Source organism: Diceros bicornis, chromosome 18, assembly GCF_020826845.1.
Source record: "Diceros bicornis minor isolate mBicDic1 chromosome 18, mDicBic1.mat.cur, whole genome shotgun sequence".
Classification (NCBI taxonomy): domain Eukaryota; kingdom Metazoa; phylum Chordata; class Mammalia; order Perissodactyla; family Rhinocerotidae; genus Diceros; species Diceros bicornis.
Window position 1 is genome coordinate 27,261,190 of NC_080757.1, and position 11,468 is coordinate 27,272,657.

Below are 11,468 nucleotides of genomic sequence, written 5' to 3' on the forward strand. Positions count from 1 at the left end.
TTGTTATGGGAGCAGGAGGCCCACTCTTTCGGCTTCTGGAGATTCTGTGAGACTACCTGAGAGATGGGCTCAGCTAAGCCACAAAGCGCGCTCTGAGAGTAGAGCTGACTGCTCAGTGAGTGACCTGGAAATTGATCCCTGGAACTCTGAGTTCTGACTTTCAGAGAGGGTCATGCGCTAAGTGCCACCTGATGGGTATTTAAAAATTTTGTTTTCCTATAAGAGGAGGGAAAATACAACCAATAGCATCTCTCATCATTCAGGTTTTCTTATAAAGTACAAAGCCCTTCCCCGTCAGTCCCCGACATACAATCTCTCACTTTCTCTGGTGTGCAAGACTCGGACTCTCAGGCACCATCTACATCCTACGACTGGCAATTATGAAATACACTTCACCTGGCAACATCCCCAGGAGAACACATTGGAGCTGCTGCCAGGCATCTCCAGAGCCTGTTCTGCTCCCACAAAATCCTCGCCTCTGGAGCAAGAAAGCCTAACAGAAATAAAAACAAAAATTGAGAAAACATTCATTTCTCCCAGTGAATTCAGCTAGTGAGCTCAGAGGAGCAAGGATAATTCTGCAGTGAGGTAGATCTGGTAGTCCTCAGCTCTTTAGCATTGAACATCACCAGACCATCCATGTCACTGGTGTGAACTCTGTAATCAAATTTGGGAAATCACTAAACTTTGCATGCTGAATAGCTATTTATATATTATATATAAATAAATAAATAAATATATATATATATCTCACAAATGCAGGCCACATGTTAAATTCAGCTTTGCTTTTTACAAATGAATAAACTTAATAAAATGAACGTTGGAGGGGTATTTGGAAAGACATCTATTTAAGTTTTTATTACACATTTGATGTTAAAAACTAAGAATGGTTTAGATAAGACATATAAATAAATATATATATAAACACACACACACTACAGATTAAACTTTATTAGAAGACACATTAGCTAACAGGGGATATGGAACTTCAAGTGTTTTGTTATATAGCATGGACGTTTTATTTTACATATCGGAACATAAAGCCATTTTACAACTGTGAAGTGTGTGGATGCTCTTTACTACTGACTTGCATTTCTTGGCTCAACAATGGTCTCTGCCTCCCGTTTGCTAGTATTTTTTCTCAAGGGCCAGGTGGAGTCCTTAGTGCCTCTGAGCATTTGTACCATGGAGCCTCTGAGCTTAGAGTGAAGTAATTTAGGACCCATGGAGCAATTGTACCTTTGATCTCAAGCTACTCCCCAGATGATGGTCTGGATTCTAGGGCCCACAAAGACCCCAGAAGGGCAGGGCAGGCAGTCTGCAAGAATCTGTCACCTTTTAGTGGTTAACACACAACCTAGTGATTTGGGGGAAGTGGTCTCACGAGTAGGGAATTGTTGGGGATTTGTGTAGCTGCTTCAGAAAAGGAACTGAAGAGCACTTCCAGTCAGAGCCCAGGGCTTCCTGGAACAGTAGGATGTGTGAGTGCATCAGCCACTTGCACCCCAGAGAGGAGGAATCAAGGCCTGGCAGAGCCCTCTGCTTGTCTACTCCTCTGCCAGCTCCCTGAAGCTCAGCCACAAGAGGGAGGGGGCAAAAAGGAGATGAAATCCAGTTCAGGTTCACCCACTAGATTAGAAGAGAAGCTGGTGTTGAAAGGTGCTGTTGGGTCTGCCTCCTTACAACCCCTTGCCTCTTGTCCCCTCCCCTAGTGGCTCCTTCTGCAAAGTTACTCACTATCATCCACCATCTCCACTGCAGGCTGGTCTGGGAAGCCAGGAGAAGAGAAGGAAAGGGTAAGGGGTGCCCTTTAAATCCTTGTCCTCATCAGGATTAAGATGAGATTTCCTGCTGGGTAAAAAGTCAACCTTGTCTCTTGTTTCCCCAGAGCCTTTCCCTTGTGGCTCTAGGGTTGCTCTCTGGCTGGACTTCTTCCTGCAGAAGGAGGCCAAGCTCCTTCTTCCCTGGGCCATCAGTTCCCACCTTGGGCTTGTTGGTCACAAAGAAAAACTTTAACTGAACTTGGCTCAGGGGACAGGGAAGAGGGCCTCTTCTTAACTCACACCTGCTCCGCTCTTTTCTTTCTGGGTGAAGAATGCATTCTGGGATACTCCACACCTTCTAGAACCCCAGGCAGAGGGCTGGGAGCTAGATGTGGGTTCCCAGGCTCTCTCCAGCGCCCAGTTACCTGAGTCCGAGGTAAAGAAAGCTGCTGCTTAAGGGATATTTTGCCTTTGGGCAGCCCACAGCTTCCTACCAGCTTTCTGGGAAGCCTGAGGTCCTTGGGCTTCCCCACCTGGGCATGGCTTAAGCAGGGCCTGCAGTGGGATTTGTGGAACTTTCCTGCCCCTCTGAATCAACAAGTCAATAAAAAGGGGGCACATGGGATACCTTGGAACAAAGGGCACCATTCAGTAGCGCCAACAGGTCATACATCATCAGGCCAGAAACCTGCCACATGAAAAGTGTGTGCTTCTCCTGTGCCCTGCCTGGGAAGGGAAAAAAAACGATGAACATTCAGCCGCAAGGCCATAGGCAAGCTGCCCCTAGGGCTCTGCTTTCCAGCCCAAGGCCAGGCCACAAGGGGAAGCTGGGCTAGGCTCTCAGCCACAGACAGCTCAGCCACCCAACAACAGAACAACAGCCCTCCAACAACAGAAGAGCCTGGAATAACAAAAGGGAGAAAGAAAAAGAAGCTGGGTCAGACTGACAAATTGTTAGAAAACCAAACCAACTTCCAGCCTCAGCTGGGCCTCAGGGGGTCAAGAGGCCTCGGCTCGCCCCACTAATGGAGCCTGCTGGAGGAGTAGCAGCCCCAGCCTTGCAGTGTCTTATCTTACAACATAAAATTAAAACCCACTTAAAAGGCCGGAGGGCATGTTAACATTCCCCCTGCTGTCTAATTGAAGTAGTTCCCAGTGCAAAGGATTTCACTTGAAAGATGTCTCCCTCCAAGCCCCGGTTCTCCTGCTTAGCGGGCAGGGAGAGGAGGTGGGGAGGGAGAGACTGTCATTTCAAAGACCAGCACAAGCTCAGACCAGAAAAGCGCCGGTTCTGTTTGCTGCCCCACCCAGGTGGCAGGTGGCGACAGCAAAGGTTAGGACAGGCTGGGTTGTTTTGTATTTTTTAAAAATTTACAAATTCATTAGCGGCTATGTCAGCAAGGCCAGACTCCTGACAAGAAGCCCTGGTAATGATTCAAATATGGCAAGCCCCACAGCAAACCGGCAGTTCCTTCGGCCAAGAGATTTCTTTCTATTCCGTCCCCTAACAACACCCTCCTCCCTCCTATGCAAATATATTACAGGTCTCCAAGGCATACGGAATCAATCAGGGACATCCTGTAAAGGTGATGAACTTGCACTGGCCATCCTGAGTAATGGGAACCAGTCAGCCTGAAACTGGCTGGGACCGAAAGCCAAGGTGACAGCTATTAAGCAATTGTGTGCAGAACAAAATGGCAAAGGGGCCGGGTAATCAATTCAATTTCTATAGGCAACCCAAGCAACTGCAGCGTCTGTCGCAGCTGATTAGAGAGGGCCCGGCTGGAGCTTTCAATGCGAGCCCATCACAGATCAGAAACAGGCCCGGGATGAAAAGGGAAAGAACTGTCTCCTGAGAAGCAGGCGATGAAGGACTCTGTTTTATGTGACTGCGTTCTTCCTTCTCTCCTTGAAGAAAGAGTAGAAAAAAAGCAAGCAGTTTGGAGATTAGATAGTTTTCTTTTCAGCCATTTATCATTATGAAGGAAAGTAGACAGGGCGGGGGCAGAAAAATCTCCAGTGGGATTTCTGCAAAGTCTCACTGAGAAGGACCAGGTTTACACTTTGCAGCTCAAACAGCCCCTGCTCATTACCACAGCCTGACGGGGTCTGCAGAGCGTCCAGAGTCCCTCTTCTCTAACAAAGGCAAACAGGCCCCAGTGCTCTGAGGATCACAGAAATTCTCCTGCAGAAACCCCAAACCACCAAATTGTATCATTTGTGAAAATTGAAGCCTGAGTTCGAATAATGGGGAGAGGAGGAAAATGGGAAAGGAAAAGACGAGACAGAGTTGTGCCAAGTCCCAGCAGGTTAGGTCCCAACTGTGGCCCCCCATTTACCTGGGCCCAGCGCAGGGCAGGAGGGGCCCTGCCGTGTCTGCCCACGGTCAGCACTGACCCCAGTCCAATGGCAGACTCTGGCAGCCTGCTTGAAAATTCTAGGTTCCTGTTTGGTTCTCTGGTGCAGGGGGTGGGAGGAGGCAAAGCAAGGGGCACCCACAGGCACAGAAGCTGTGAGAGAGACCCGCTATGGGACTGTGGAGGGAATGGGAGAGGCTTGTGAGTAGACGGCAAGGGATGCAAAACCAGGAGGGAGAAGGTCGTCTTGGAGCCCAGGATGGGGAATAAATATCTGGGGCAGGGGAGCACAGGCCTGGGACAGGGCTGGTGGAGAGGGAGGAAGGGCTGATGTAGAAAATGAGAGCAATGGGTGCCCATGATCAGATCATTCTTAAGAGAAGAATTACAAATGGATAATTAACCTGAACACAACTAACCTCACTAATAATCTAAAATGCAAATTAAAGTGATTAAATACCACTTTTGTCTAATATTTCAGAAAAGATATAGGGAGCCTCTCTCAGTCATTGCTAGTGGGAGCACAGATTGCTATAGCCTTTCTGGAAAAAGCAATTCGCTAGGGTGGACAAAGACTCTAAAAGTGTTCATATCCTAAAGAAAATAACCAGAAATGTGGACATAGCTTAATGCTCTATAATATTCATTGTGGTATTATTTTTAATAGCCCCAAATTGGCAGAAAATAAATTATGGCTAAGTAAATTATGATATAGTCATATTCTGGAATATGATGTAGTCATTGAAATTATATTTACAAAGTGCATTTAATGACACAGGGAATTGATTTAAAACTAAGTGGAAAAAAAGAGGATCATAATATAGAGTATGATCTCAAGAATATTTGAAAATGAAAAAAAAATTTTTGTAGCCCAACTATAGATCATTCCATAGCAATCAACAAGAAAATGAAATATATAAATACGTTTCTATGATATATTATGTGAAAAATTTTTTTCTGCGTAATAAGTATGGTCTTCCATTTATGTGAAATACAAAACAAAAAACGAACCTCTGTGTGTGTGCATGCACATATGTGTGTGTGGGGTATGTGTGTGATGTGTGAGTCTATGTGTGTGAGCCCATGATGAGTATTTGTGTGTGTGTGTGTATGTGAGTGATTGAGTGTGTGTGTGTGTTAGGGGCACAGAGAAGATTTAGGAGGAATTATTTCTGATAGTTCCCTCGAACATCTCTGTTTTGTTTGACTTGTTACAATGAGCATGTATTACTTCTGTAACTAAAACATTTAATTTAAGAAAGAAGAAAAACAAGTTGTGATTATAGAAGTGCCTGAAATAAAAGAAGAAAGAGTAAAAGAAACTGTGTCTAATTGCTAAGGCAGTAATTTTGGGAAGTGGTTGCGGCTGCTGGTCAAATGGACTGAGACTGACTTCTGGGCCCCCTCGCCCTACTTGTTTTCCTCCTGACTCTCGGGCTCTCCCTCTTAGACCCCTCTTCTTCTGCCTAGGCCTTTAATGCTGCCGCTGTTCAAGGTCTGGGACTTGAGCCTTCTCTTCTCACTCGCTACTCTCGCTAGGTGATGCCCTCTGTTCCCGCGGCTTCTTTCACCAATACACACTGATGAATCTCAAGTCTAATCTCATTTCCCTTCCTGAGACTGTCTCCTGGACGTTTCTGCTTAAGAGACGTTCTCCAACTCACCCTGTTCAAACCTGAACCCATCATCCCCCTCCAAAGCTCCCCTTGTGTTCTCTGTTTGGGTAAATGGCACTGCCAGCCAATGCCCCACTGCTCAAGTCAGAAATCTGGGCTTCAGTGCTGACTCCTTCCATTCCCACCCCCAAACACTTGCCAGATCATGCAGATTGGACCTCCTAAAGAGCACTTACAAGTGTGCACTTTTTCTCTCTTCCATCGGGCCTGGCAGTGTCTGCCGTAGCAACAAATCCTTGGGTCTGGGCTGCCCACTCTCTAGTGTTAGCTGGGTGAGGCTGCAGAGCTTTAGGCTGTTGTGAGCAGCATTCCTGGGCACTAAAGTGTCACTCAGGGGGTGATGGCTGTTCATCACAGGGGGTGATGTGGAGCCTGGGAACTGCCCAAGCAGCTGTCACCAGACTGCTCAAGGATAGCAGTGGTGCCTTCACTGCTGACTCTGCTTTCAGCTCGGTGTGGCCTGAGTCCTTGCTCTGGCTACCGCCGTGGGTGTGGCAAGGAAGCAAGGCACTCCAGCAGCTCATCTTCAGGGTCACAGGCTATCCCCCAGGGTCACAAACTATTTGAGCACCCTCCTACCCTATAGGCCTGCAGCCAGAGTGTGATGCTTACACTGACAGCTCTCTGTTGTCTTATCCAGTTGCTTCCTCAGGGCAAATGAGCCCCAAGAGTACTAGATCAGGGCTGTTTCCAGCATCTGCCCTCCATATCCCTATATCTCTCTCTCCTTCAGGGATTCCAAATTGTCCCCTCCCCCAAACCCTTCCATGGGAGACCACTCAGTCTATGCCAAGATAGGATGGGCATAGTCTCTATCTCAAGAAGAGAAAAACCAAACCAAACCAAAGACAAGAAGCCCCCAAACCTGGTTCCCTACATCAAGCACCTAGGACACGGGGCATGCTTAGGAAATGATGGTGCTCCTTAGTCCTTTGTCACTTTACAGCTTGACCTCTTTCCCCACCAGGTGCCTGTATGAGCTGTGGGACAGCAGCAGATGAGCCACCTGCCTTCCTACATGCACATATGCTACTGAGCTAGATGAGCTCCTCGGTGTGCTCTAATCTGAAACTTCTTTAGATCTGGGTCTAAGGAATTGGGAGACTCCTCCAATATAATTTAGTGAATAACTTGTGGCACTTAGATTTACAATTGCCTCCACCCACCACAACCACCCACCGCAACTGGGCCATGAACTTGGGTTACCTGTTGTCCTCTACCTCACAGAGAGGTAGGTTGATCAAAGGAGGGGGGCTGTCATTGTATTAGGTCTCATCCTCTCCATGAGGCTGGGTCAGTTTGCTCCAAACTTGTAGAGTCAGTAAATAATCCAGGTACCTCTAAAACAACTGTTTAAAATGTTTTAGGGATGGCCCCAAGCCCCACTTGGCTTGGGTGGTAGAGACAGGCTGTCTTTTCCTTTCCTTTCCACCACCTAGTCACAAACGTGCTTCCTTGGGATGACCTGGAAGAGACTTGTTCTGGAGTTGCTTTTCTTTAACACCAAGAATTCTTAGCCAGGGTGCCTGAAGCAAGGGCTGGGTCTATAAAATGACGTGGCTCCATTAGGAATGATGGAAACTATGTGAGCTGCTTTTAATAGCATCAAATATAGCACAGCGCAGCCTTCCTTCTCCTTAGACCCCATGTGCCGATGGCCTCGCTCACATGCTCTGTGGCCTGGACTGAAAAGCCAAGGGAAGTCTCTTCAGGGCAGTTGATGGACTGAATTTACTCCAGACACAGCACCGAAGGCTCAGGCAGTAAGCTCCGGCCTGTCACACTGGAGACGTGAATGTAATTTTCTGGCCCAAGAAAATGAGCTTTTGGCTTCTTTTTGTATCAGTGTAGAGCAGTGAAAACGGCTTGGGACTGGGTGTGAGGAGACATGGGTCCTAGTCCCAGTTCTGTCACATGTTGGCTGTGTGACTTGCCCTCTTTCTGAACCTCCTTTTCCTTCTTCCATGCAGCCCCTCATATCCCTTGCGACACTAAAGGTCTACAAGTCCATGAATAATGTCTGCAATCGTGAATTTCTTAGTTATGTTCAAGACTGAATCTATAGCACGACTCTCTCCAAAGTAGGGTAATGGAAGGAAATACTAGTACTTCTTTTACTATTTATTTTAATTTCATCCTTTTCAAATTCTAATGTCTATATTAGTACAGTAGTACATATGTATAATTTACAAATGAATTTATAAATAACAAATAATATATTTGGAGTATGTGCTTTAAGCTTTTTGCGAAGGGAGGTAAGCTAAAAAAACCATGGAGACTACAGGGTGATAGAGAAGTCGCTGTGAGGCTGTGGGATCTATGTGACCTCCCAGAGATGGGTTCCCAGAGCTTTGGATGGAGAGGCACAGTAAGGTAGTGGAGAGAGAATGGGCCTGGAGCTCCACCACTTATTAGATGAAGGCCTAATCTCTGTGAGCCTCCATCTCCCCATATGTTAGTTAGGTGTAATAAAGTGCTACCTATCTTCCAAGGTTATAGAAAAGATTAAAAGAAATAATACAGATAAAACTGTACTCCATTCAAGTTGCTCCCTTCCCCCTACATGGGATGCCAGTCTGCACAAGTTTCATTTTAGATGCTTAAAAGATGTGAGACTGTTTTTTTTTTTTTCCTGGGAAATTCCTTTTATTGCTTTTCAGGACTTTATTGCTTCTCCTGTCTCACAGTTAAGCCTCCTTTAACAGATGCCAAAGCCTAGATCTATGCATAGTTAGGTGTACAATGCCAAGGGGGGAGCAGGAGGGCGATGCTGGGAAGAATCCTGCTTGGTTTTTCCAGCCCTTTGAGCACCTCATGCTTCTAGGGGTTAGGGTCTCATCCAGGATTCAGGACAACATTCAAAGACATTAGGAAAGGGAGTCCCTCCAACGGAGAAGCCAGCCATCTTCACCACTACCTCCAGGAAGGGATCGCTTGAGTTTTCTGCTCCTTCATTCAAAGCCCATTGCCAAACTCAGTGACACTGGGAATTAATCCATTGCTGAAAGAAAGTCCCAACTCTGCCACTATCTTTGCCTTGGACAAGTCCCTCAGTCTTTCTTGGCTTCAATTTCCTCATTTATAAAAAGGGATGAGTAATATCTGTGCTGCCAACCTCCTATGCTTGGTTCATGGGCAGAATGAGATGCTCTGCATGAAAATACTTAGTAAGAAATGAAAGAGATTGCAATTATTAAGCTTCCTGTTGGTCCAATTAGTATCGGTCCATGCTCATTTTTGCATCTTCATGAAAAAACCACTGCTTTTTATAGACTAAGGAGGGGGAATGTTTGGCAAGGTATTGAGCAATCTCATCAGCTCTGAGAGGCGGATGATTTAGCATCATCACTTGCCTTATCATTATCCTTGCCCTGCCTGCATCCTCAGCTTTTGATGAGGTCAATTTCCGGCACACACAGAAAAGCCTGTGGCTATGGTGAGGAACAATCGGCCACAGTGCTCCTCTCGTGTTGTTGATCCTTTCATTTCCTCCAGCAGACTCCTGCAGGGGACTAAGTTCTAAGTTTTACGCTACTCTTTTACACTAATCATTTACAACAGCCCTAAGCATCCAGCCCCTCTCTCACTTTTGCTGTCCAGCTCCTGCTCTGAATGGCAAGATTGCTAATTGGGACGTGATCCCAGCCAAATGGCAAGAAAGATTCAAGGAGCCGGTTCACTGGACCTTAAATATCCTGCCCACAACTTTACAGCTCAGGCAGCCATGGAGGAAGCATGAGTCATACCCAAGAGGTGAGGCTGCTGCTTAGAGAAGGCCTCTGCAATGACATTTTTCACGCTTTTCATAAACCACTGTATTATTAGAACTCACCAAAGCTGAATTTAATGAAAGTCTTAGGCCCTAAGGCCTGAATTTTTCTTTTGTATCGGAAAACGAAACCAACTGGTCCAATTCAAATTAACCTCAGAAAATGCATAGACTTTAATTATGTTTCTTTCATTCTTTTTTCCTTTCTCTCTTTCTCCACTCTCTCATTTTCAAATTTTGCTGGTGATTACAATCTATTGGAAGAAAAGGAAATGCACAGGAGGAAGAAGAAATAAAATGAGAAACATATTCAAATACAAGTTTCTCTACAGGATTTTTTTGTGTGTGTGAGGAGGACCAGCCCTGAGATAACATCCAATGCCAATCCTCCTCTCTCTCTCTTTTTTTTTTTTTTTTGCTGAAGAAGACTGGCCCTGGGCTAACATCAGTGCCCATCTTCCTCTACTTTATATGGGATGCCGCCACAGCATGGCTTAACAAGCGGTGCATTGGTGCGCCCCCGGAGCCAAACCAGCGAACCCCGCCCTCTGCAGTGGAGCGCGTGCACTTAACCACTTGCTCGACTGGCGGCCCCTCTACAGGATTCTTTAAGGAAGGTTACTGACCAGTGACAAAAGTTCATATGAGAATTTTTAAAAAGAGAATGAAAAGGTGAAAAATACAAGGTCCTCTCAACTTGTACCAGAGACATAATCCGACTTAAAATTCAATTTTATGAAAGCTCCTTCAATTAGACCTGCTAAGCATCATTTTATAATAGGCAACTCTGCACAATACTGGTGCCCCCAAACAAACAAACAACCACTCCAGAAATAAGAAGAAGACAAGTCCTTTATTTTCCAAATCTGGGGCTAAGCCCCTGGGAGCTACCTTGGGGGAGGGGGGTAATGAAATGTGCTGCTGCGCACCTGGCCTTCAACTATTCAGAAGCTTGGGCGGCAGGAAATAGCTCTGCGGCAGCTTCCGTATTTGCAGGAGGTAGTGAAAAGACATCATTTTTCCCCTCACAGCTACGTTCATAAACAAATGCTCACTCTCCAACCCTCACCCCAATTTGGATCATATTTACCCAATAGAGTAGGCCTTCAAATGCCTCCTTGTCCTTTACGGAGCAGAAAGGCACAAGCGCCGCGCTCCTGGATTCGCAGCCACCTTAGGGAGCGTGCGCTCTGCCCTTCGCGAAGGCATGTCAGTAATGCTCCGGGGCGCGAAATCCCCACTTGAGCTACCGGACTGTAAAGTCACCCAAGATGTCGGCAAGGGAAGCTATTTCAAACGCACCGCCTTCAGCATCAAGGGGCAGGCGGCAGAGGGGAGAAAAACCCAGGCGCAGAGCTGCCTTTGTCTTAGCCGATTCTTGCTTCTTCCTTTTGGGGATCAGGCTCAGCTCCGATTCCTGCAGGAAAGTTCCTGCTTGGCATCAAGGCTGGCCTCAGGCATAAGATCCTAATTATTGGAATGGTATTTGTTTTCATAGCTCTTTTTTTTTTTTTTTTTTAAATGTGTCCAGGTCGATGGCATTTTAATGCCTTATTAAATGGGGGTTTTACAGCAGTCTGTCTGTTCAGTCTCTGGGCCCATGCCTGTACTTTGTGTGCAGGGATTTTATCTTTCCTGCTGGCTGAAAATATTTTCCGAATTCCCTATAAAAGTTTTCGAGATTTCCTAAGACAAATAGAGCTCCACCAGCTCTAAAATGACCTTGATGCAGTCGGGAATTACATTGAGACACATGCTCTCTCCCCTGTTTACACAAAGAACTGAACTTCACTTGTACTCATTAACTGCTGTTATGAGTACACCAAATTTGCTCCACGAATGTGCTGGTGCATAAAAACACAACTCTACCTGGGATGGCTCCCCAGAATCCCATCTTTTACTG